The sequence below is a fragment of the Pteropus vampyrus genome, unplaced genomic scaffold (genome assembly GCF_000151845.1).
Source record: "Pteropus vampyrus isolate Shadow unplaced genomic scaffold, Pvam_2.0 Scaffold53, whole genome shotgun sequence".
Lineage (NCBI taxonomy): Eukaryota > Metazoa > Chordata > Mammalia > Chiroptera > Pteropodidae > Pteropus > Pteropus vampyrus.
The window spans coordinates 1,149,271-1,157,862 of NW_011888834.1; the positions used below are offsets into that span (position 1 = coordinate 1,149,271).

At 36.9% G+C, this 8,592-nt stretch overlaps 1 long non-coding RNA gene across 1 annotated transcript; it reads right to left on the reverse strand.

The window, feature by feature from the left end:
* Window positions 1–406: 406 nt before the first annotated feature.
* On the reverse strand, window positions 407–2,555 carry LOC105292156. The gene is made up of 3 exons (XR_002780357.1): window positions 2,198–2,555; window positions 1,259–1,328; window positions 407–1,035 (listed from the first exon to the last, which is right to left on the reverse strand). It is a non-coding gene; the product is annotated as an uncharacterized LOC105292156 (long non-coding RNA).
* Between the last annotated feature and the right edge of the window lie 6,037 nt (window positions 2,556–8,592).

Here is an 8,592-nt window from a genome sequence, read left to right on the forward strand (position 1 = left end):
CCCGCCGCGGCTCATCTCCTCAGGCGTGAAGCCGTTCATGACTCCACGCTCGCTGGCGCCAACGCTGACAGAAATCTCCGATCGCCTCTCAGCTCCGCCAATTTCGGAGACGCCGGGGTCTCAGCGGGGTTCCTCAGGCACCTGCCCCCGCGGCAATTCACTCTGCACCCCAAGTCCTCTTGCGGCACAGCTAAACACAAAAACGTCCCCCGCCTGGTCGTGCCTGCGGGCTCCAGAACAGTGACTAGTGCTTGGGGTCGGGAACTAGAGTCCAGCGGCGCCTGGAGCTGGAACCCAGCTCGCTGTCACATGGAGACTTTAGCAGTTGGACCGCTGCACCTCCTCCTCCCTCTGGCCCCACGATGTACGCAAGCGCGAGGCGCTCTCTCGGGTTCCGCCCCTTCCATTCTGCCGCAGGGCACGACGGGAATTGTAGTACTCTTCTGGGGAGGTCTGCCTGAGCTGCGGCCTAATATTGCGCCTCGCGGGTTGAAGGAACTACTCGTCCTAGCATGCATCGCGCGGCAACAGGCTATTTTTTTTTTTTTTTTTAAGCCCGGGGAAAACAGGGGCGTGTGGTTGGCCGGGTTGCTGTTTTCTCGCTTATCTCTGCAGGGATGTTGGTTGGTTGGTTGATAGGTATTTAGCTCCTGGGATTTTGCAGAGTTGGCATTCTAGACGAAGAGGTCGCTCAACTCACCAGGCGAAGCGCAAAACTCAGGGGGCGGGGTAAGAGGGGAGTAAAGGTTCTGGGAAAAAAAGTTTGGGGGCCTGTTTCGTATCTGTGATGAGTTTTTGGTGTGACCACGCTTTTGTGGGAAACCTAAACCAAGGAAAACTCAGGCGAGCTGGCGCTTTGCGTGTCCTAGAGGTCCTGCAGTTAACGCCGTGGCACGAGAGCAGGTCCATTCATTGACGCACCAAATTATTAAGAGCGTCTGCTTAGGGGAAAACGTCCATCCCGACCTCCGGACTGGGACAGGGCCGCCTCGCAAATGCCTCAGCTGATGGCCGTTTCTAAATCCTTGCCTGTTCCTGTAGAAAACCCGTTTTATTCTTTGGTGCACAAAGAAAGTCTACCGCTTCCTGAGGTGGAGCTACGGATTAGTTGACTATAATACGGCTTCTTTCGCCGCCACCCCTGTTCTTTTTTCATTTCTTCAGGAATGAACTTGGAGAAGGGCAGAGTCTAATATCGTTTAAAAGGGGACGCAGAACCCCTTCAGTACCGTTAGCGTGAGTGCTCTCAGAAACTTACCGAGAAATAAACCACGTTTCTTAGGTCGCCTGCATACACATGTGCGCCTGTTTTCCGTGTGAATCACTGGCTGCATAGAACAGAATATCTGTTTAACAGTATTATTAGTTTATTTTTCTGACATAAGGCCAAAGGAAGATGGCTCCTAGTATTCCTTCCGTAGTTCAACAACATCAGGGTTGGCATTTATGATTGTCTTGCTTTTCTCTGCTACTCAGAGTAGCATTCTCATGATTGGTTTGAACCAGAAATAATCTATCAATACCCTATTTATAATCAATGTAATTTTTCAAGTAAGGAGAAATAACTGTATAAGCAATTAACAGTTATCTACAATGACCTACATTTGAGAAATATAATAAAAGGAATAAAACAAGACCATGCTACTTAAAATTCTTGAAACAAATTTGTTCACAAGTTAGCAAAAACGAGTTATCGATTTTAAGTTTAAAAATAATTCCACCTTTGTAAACCTAGAAAATAATGTGTTCAGATACTGACAAATTCACTCAGTAAATATCTGAGCCTCTGACATATGTATAGCTAGGTTCTATGAGATATAAAACATGATACACATTCCCTACCTTCAAGAAACTTCTGCAATTGGTTAAGTGCTTGCGAATTAATCAACCTCCCATCTCAAACAGCCTTTAGGCAAATATCATATAGATACCCAGCTCCTTTGCCCCTCACGTGGGGTAATTTTGAGGCATGTATTTCATACCATTACCCTGAATTTTCCCATGAGTTTATGCGCAAGTCATTACTAGTGGTATCTGGTTTGATAAGGCACCCTTTATTTACTGCCTTCCCTTCTTTGTCTCACTTCTCCACCTCCTACAGGTGTTTCCTGAATCCTCTAGATAAACTACCTGTACTCAAATCCTAGTCTCAGGATTATAGTGGGCATTTCCACTAGGTTATTTCCCCAATACCTACCACTCAGCTATGTTGTTTCAGTGGGCGGGCACATGATTCAAGCCAAGCCAGCTGGAATCCTTCCCAGGCAATTTCGTTCAACCTAAAAGTGGAAGAAAAGAGCTCTCTCTCCTTCTTCATTTATTATCTCCCCATCGTTGTATTTCCAGTAGAACAGTACCTAGCACAAAGTAGCAAATTGAATATTTGTAGAATATTCAATGAATACAATTCCTACAATATTTCTGCCAATCTGCATTTATAATCAGACATTAATTTTTAAATGTATGAAATACTCTTGTTAGAGTATATCATAGTGTCATAGCATCATCTGCAGCAGTTAAGAGCACAGACTCAGGAGCCAGAATGAGATTTAAACTCTGCCACTTGCCAGTTGTTAGACAAATAACTGTGCTGGTTATTTGTCTGTTGTCTTTCAGCTCCTTTCTCCTGTTCTCTCTTTTGTATTGCAAGGGTACTGGAATCCTAAAAAAGCATTTCCCAGATTCACTTGCCAGTTGGTTTCCACTTAGGTTCTGCTAATAGAAGATTAAAAGGCAAAAGGATGGAGGGCATTTTTTCTCATTTGGTCTCCAGTAGCCTCAGAAGCATGGCGCTCCTCTATCTGGCTCCAGGATTGGGGTCCTCCAGCTCTTCTCATAAAAAATTCTCTCAATAATAAAGATAATAGCATTCCCTCTGAAATACCCAAAGTGGTTTTTCTTTTCCTGACTCGATACTGACAGTTAGATACTGTGACTGTGCCTCAGTGACTTCTTTCATGAAATGAAAATAGTATATATTTCTATTATTGGTATTATTAGGATTAAATGAGTTAATATTTTGAGTACTTAGTGCCTGGCAAAAAGCAGACACTATGTTAAGTCGATGGTATTGTTTTATACTCTATTGTTAAGTACATATGGCATTAGCCATACAGTTTATAAAATCTAATGTCCCGCTCCTTATACTTACCCCTTTGTGCAACCTGTCCCATAATCCTCCCTTGTCATTACTGCTTATCACTATCCCTTCCTTACCTTTCATGCCTGTCCTCCTTTGCTCATCTCTTCTAAAACAGAGTATATGTTTTTCATTGTCTTTTTCTCTCACTTGCTTTAAACATAATATAGACATTTTGGAAGTCTGTAGGGTTCAGTGTTTTAAGGAAATTATTGTATTTTAGAATACTGCGGTGGTGAGAGGCGTATGCAGGTGGTGGGAAGTAGCACTGTAAGTGGAAGGCAAACAGATTTTATTAGAACCTGAAGATGAATCTAGAATCTTCAGAGTAGGATGTCAGGGACCTCATGTAGGAGAAAGGTTTAAGAAATACAGATTCTTTTGGTTAAATCTTGTTTACATTAAGACTATCTTACATTTGCATGGAGTTATTTCATTGACTTCTGTTTTGGGATATTGAACATAGACTTGTTTTTGATCTCATACTCAGATTCTAGGGTTACATTTACTTCATTCCCAAGATTTTGGAGACAATCCTTTCTACTCACCACCCTCCCTAAAAAAAAACACAAAAAAGTGGGAATGAGATAGGCTTAGAGGTTATTGAATAGGCAGAATTCTACTGTGGCTGGACAAGGGTTGATCATTATCCATAGAATTGATTACAGAAATTCCTAGAATCTCTGTCTTGAAATTTTCAACAAAGATTACTACTTAAATTTTTACTGTCCTTTAATCTTTCAGCTTGTCCTACAAGGTGTAAATACTTTTTTCTATATTAATTAGTCCAAAATTTCACTATCCATATATGCGTTTTTTAGTCTAATATTAATTAGTCCAAAATTCCACTATCCATATGTGCATTTTTTAGTCTAATAGAATTCTAGATTTTAAATTTAGATAGTTTTTTTTAAGTACATCTGAAAATCTGGTATTGTTTGTGAATGTATTTTTAAATACAAACTACTAAACATAATAACAAAATTATTTAGGGGACAAAGTTGTAAATAAGTCACCTTTATATTTATGAGTATTTATATAAGAACTTGCAATGTTTAGTCATTACCAAACTTAAAACTATCATTGGCTAGATATAGCATCAGCATAGTATTCATATATCACAAATTTTCTTTAACTGGAAACACATAAAAGTAGATATTTTCAAAAAATTTACAAAAAATTATTTTCCTATTGTATGAAATATTCAGCTAAATATTGGCCTATTAACAATTAACAATTCTATTACAATTCAAGAGATGCTGACACTCTTAACTACTATTTTCTTAAAATAGATTAGTTGTATTTACTTCCTCTCAAATGATTCCTTTATTTTCATACTGTACTCTGCAGCCCTAAATTGTTCTTGATTATTTTGAATGCAGTGCTCTGAAAGAGGAAAAATAAGTCATTGGCTTTTTTTAAAAACAAAAAACAGCATACAAGGGTTTTTTGGGGCGGGGATGGGGGGTCACATAGGTTTTCATTTCTCTTGGGTAGATGCCTAGGAGTGGAATTGTTAGGTAAATGTCTGTTTAAATTTTGAGAAATTATCAAACTGTTTTCCATAGTAACTGTACTATTTTACATTCCCACCAGTGATGAATGAGTGTTGCAATTTTACCACATCTTTACCAACACTTGCTATTTTCTTCTGAATATAGACATCCTAGTGGATGTGAAGTGGTTTCTTACTGTGGTTTTAATTTGCATTTCCCTAATGATTAGTGATGATAAACATTTTCACATGTTAGTAGCCATTAGTCATTGGCTTTTTAGCAGACTAATTTAAGACCTGATATCCTATGTATAGTAGGATGAAGTTTAGCACATGCACACATTTACATATGTATGAATATATACATATACTTATATAACTAGCACCCCAAATTATAGTATGCTAGGCATATTTACAGCCTACTACAAATTATTATTTTTATCACTTTCTGAATAATCAAAAGACCCTTACAATTTAACTCCACTATCCCTGTTATTTTTTGTGCTATTGTTATATATTGTATTTCTACATGTTATAAAAACCCACAGAAAATCATTATTATTGCTCTTTTAAGCAAATAATATTCTTAAAAATGTACATAATTACTCTTGCCTGTGTTCTTTTTCTCCTCCTGAGGATTTAGGATCATTTTCCTTAAGCAGGGCTGTTGACAATAAATTCTCAGCTTTTGTCCGAAAACATCTAAATTGTTGAAAGCTTTTTCCCTGGATATAGAACTTGAGGTTAGCAGTTTTTTTCTTCAGTAATTTAAAGATGTCTTTTAATGGTTTTCTGGGCTTCCTAGTTCTGTCAAGGAGTCAGTATTTAGACTTAAAATTTACTGTGTCTTTTCCCTCTGGTTCCTAAGATTTTGTCTTTAGTTTTCAAATTGTTTATTATGATCATCTGCAGATGATCTCTTCCACTAGAGATTTGATCTTTCCTCTGTTAGGCAGAATCAACCCCTCCAATAGGTAGAAGGATAAAAGGTGGATTATCTCAATCCAGTGAGGGATTGAGCTTTATGTATCCAGGCTCCAGGCTAGGTTATAAAGTTCTAGTAAAACCCAGTTCACTTCTGTTCCTCAAACATTATCACATGGGCTTTTGATTGAGGTCTTGGCAGTCTCTGTCTCCTTAGACCTGAAATGCTATGGAATATTCGTTTCTGCTCTTTGGGGGTTTTGAGCTTGACTCTCCACGTTCCTGCCCACACTGCTTCAAAATATGACAAATGTCTTCAGGGAGAGACCAGTCCTGTGTCTGTGGCAGACCACCTTCCTTTAGCCAGACTTTTGTCCATAAAGGATCAAGAAATCCTAGATTTTACTTTGTCTTTTAGAAACTTCTGGCACAACTCTCTACCTTCCCATACCACCTGAGAATTCAGCTCATCTGTGGAAAATGTATCATTATGTATATTTAGGGGTCCTCTAGTTTTCAACTGATTGTGTTAACTCCACACAACTGCCCAAAATTTGCTAGATTCTCGTTTCCTTAGTAAAAGTCCTTATTCTTGGGTCAAGTCAGATTGCTTCTCAGTTCCATTCCTAAAATCTACAAATTATTCCCCCAAATCATCAGCACACCTAGCAAGCGGTCTTCTCTGTCTGGAATTCTAGTTTGAACTATTTTCTGATTGCTTTGACAGATCTCTAATGTATTTAGAAACATGATTTTTGCAATTTGTCCTTTTTCCCCTAATTATGGCAGTGAAGTCTTTTAGGACGTAAATAACTTCTTGGTGGACAAAACAGTTAATAGATTTTTTTTTTTTTTAAGAAAAACTTAGTTTTTAAAAAATTTTTCAGTGAAAATGCTAGCACCAAAAATATATTGTTTAACTATGTCACTAAATTGGACCTCTGGAATGAGTATACAGTTAGGCCTCAGAAGGAGTGATCTCCCCGTAAGTGGATGTGCCTGTTTGGTAATACTTCAGTGTGCTTATCCTTCCCCTCTCATTGCCTTTACACAACTTGAAAACATTAAACTCCAATATTTCATCTTTGAGAAACTAATACGTGTACAGAATAAATGGCTTTCAGTTTTTTACATTAACTATGCAATTTGAGAGAATAATTATTTTATGTGCAACTAATATAAAGCAACTGATGTTATGTAATTTTGGCTGTGTGAGTTAATCAATAAATAATAAGAAACAATTATTGAAAACTTATTATTTGCTGCTTTGCACAAAATGTATATAATATTCTTTCCCTCAGGATTTTGCAATCTGGTTGATGATCGAATTATGAAAAGTCCAAATTCTTAAGATAATTGACCAAATAAATTATAGGAATTTCAATAGCTAGCACAACCCAGATAATTGCTACACAATCCTACCAGATTGATACTGCTATAGATAAATTCCAGTTTACCTACAGAGAAGCTATTTATTCTGTAGGATAGGGGACCTACTTTGTAAATAGCTTCAAGCCTAACTCAATTAGTTTATTGCTAAATATTTATATTGTTATGATTTATGAAATGCTGAACTAAGGCAAATAAAGTGATATATTGGTGTCATCCAGCAGGGAAAAACCCTGACAAGACCATTTTACTATAAGACTAAAGTGACTGAGCAATATTGTGTAATCTAAAGTTTGGTCTTTATAGTATATTACATTTGGGTAGCTATAAACTTTTACTTCATCAAATACTGTTTTGATGTAACGGCTCACAACTAACCTAGAATCTGTTTTTTTTTTTTTTTTCCGAGTTATCTTTTTAAATTTTAACTATAATCTCTTGACCACCTAACAATTGCAAAAGTTAAAATATTTATTTCCCTACATTATGATCGCATATTCACAAAATTATAGAATTATGACTTAAGAGCTGAATGGTACCTTAGAGATTACTCCCCAAATGTCATTGTACAGTTTGTCAATCAAAAGCCCAGAAATATTAAGTGTACTGTTCAAAATGGCAAATGCTTGCTAAATTTTAATTTATACATATATTTTTATGAAGGATGTAAACATTTCCATTTTTATCATCTTTTAGAAAGACGCATTATTCTATTAAAAATAAATTTGGAATATTATTTTTAGAGTATATTTGAAATTGATGTTTCTGAAAAGAAATGGCTTTAAAGTTGAATTTTAGAAATATAATATTATTTTCCCACTTAGAACCATAACGAGATTAGAAACACTATGAGAAACACCTTTCCTATTCTCTTTATAGGACATTTCAGTTTTCTGATAGTCATAACAGTATGCCAAAGTAAATCATAACAGTGAACTAGGCCTCTTGTGTACTTAATCCATATATTCAGAACTACATTTAGGACCAGACTTTTTTGTGTGTGCTACCAGATTCTGTATGTAGTTTTTACTAAAAAAAGGAAGTTGTTTTGTACCAACAGCTCTATTTCTCACTTAAATCTTATGTCATCTATCACTTCTCTGTGTATTTCAATGTTACTTCTAAGTCAGGAACCATAGCAAGACAGTGAAGTCTTGGCATCAATGGTAAAAGTGGATTAGCTTGTAGATGACCACTTTCTCCATGTGTCTTTTCACATCACCTTACTTCTATGCCTGTCTCTGTTCAAATTTTCCTTTCACGAGGACACCAGTAGCAATGGATTAGGGACCCATCCAGCTGCAGTATGACCTTATCTTAACTAATAACATCTGCAATGACCCTATTCTCAAATAAGGTTAATTACGACTGTGCTATAAATTCTGCACACAGAAATGCAAACAGACAAAATAAATCATACATTATTCAAATAGTAACAAACAGATCATGCATTACACCTTTCATATTTATTTTAAAATTCAGTGGCATTAAGTACTTGCATAATGCTGTGGAACATTATCCATTTCCTAGGAAAATATGCTTTAAAAAACCTAAATAAGTCTAGATAAATAGCTGCTGGTTCTGAGGTTCTATTGAGTATGATTAGCAAACACACAAACCACAGGAGCACACACTCTAACAAACA